The 1105-nt window shown below is 46.3% G+C and overlaps 1 protein-coding gene across 2 annotated transcripts in view; it reads left to right on the forward strand.

The window, feature by feature from the left end:
* Positions 1–1105, forward strand: part of LOC103384938 (kazrin) — a 117896-nt gene that overhangs the window by 34712 nt on the left and 82079 nt on the right. The gene's annotated exons all lie outside the window — the stretch shown is intronic.

The following is a 1105-nucleotide window of genomic DNA, read 5'->3' on the forward strand; positions in this document are numbered from 1 at the left end:
TGTCATAGTTAAAGAGTGTCCACATTTAAAAGTCAGTGACTTGGTGAAGGAGCTGAACAAAAGAGGTGAGGGTCTTTCACTGGCTTCTCCTTCCACTCTCAGTTCTCCCACAAATCCCTTCTCATGTTGAATAATTAACCCCCGGAACCTTCCAGTGGGGGGTAGAGCTGCACTTTAGTAAAGGCAGAGCAGCGGCTAAAGTTACAGCCTCTTTTCACTCTCCGGCACTCTGTCTGCCGGGTCCCTTAACTGGGCAATGGATCTGTGTCTCCTGGGCAGAGAGAAAGAGAGAGAGAGAGAGAGGGGGGGGGGGGTTGGTTTTAGGGTTGCCGTGGGTTACTGTTACTGAGAGCTGTTTGAATGGCTGCCCAGTCTGTAGAATGTTGTCCACAGTGTGTGTGTGTGTGTGTGTGTGAGCAGGCAGTGAAGCTTCTCAGATTGCTCTTTTGCAACTTTCTGTACACTCGGGTGGACGTGTAGATGGGTAACAGATGTGCAAATTTGCATCTGTGGACAAATCGCTGGATAGACGCACGAGGTTGCCAGTTTGTTGCCATGTCCTTTCAATGCCTGGCACTGAGGGACTCTTGATGTTTCCATAGAAGTCAGCTGGTACAGCCGACTGGATGATATGGAGTGTTCCACTCTGACTTTGGCTTCAGTTTGTTTTAAAATCCTGGCTTTAGGCTCAAATCAAACTCAGGAATGTCATGCGCTAATACAACATTGGTATTGGTTGAATCCATCTTGACGCATATGAAGAATGAATATCAGACAGTATGTTCCATTTTGATGGAGGTGGGGATGTAATTTGTACAAATGGTTTGATGAGTCCTCAGGCATGATTTGTACAAACTGGAGTTAAACCCAGTCTCACTGAGTTCACTGAGTGTGAAACGTGTCTTAGAGCTGCTGGAAGCAGAGTGTTTACTACACAGGTCGCTGTGACACACAACGTTTAGATTGTGATCTTTGTTGATGTTCTGGTTGTTAACCTCTGACTAGGATCTTGTCAGTTTGAACCTGTAGTGCTAGTGGAAAACCCTGATCCGTTGTACTATGAAGGAATGGATGGGGCGACGTCAGAAAGAAGAAGAAAACACTC

The sequence above is a fragment of the Cynoglossus semilaevis genome, chromosome 10 (assembly GCF_000523025.1).
Source record: "Cynoglossus semilaevis isolate Cse_v1.0 chromosome 10, Cse_v1.0, whole genome shotgun sequence".
Lineage (NCBI taxonomy): Eukaryota > Metazoa > Chordata > Actinopteri > Pleuronectiformes > Cynoglossidae > Cynoglossus > Cynoglossus semilaevis.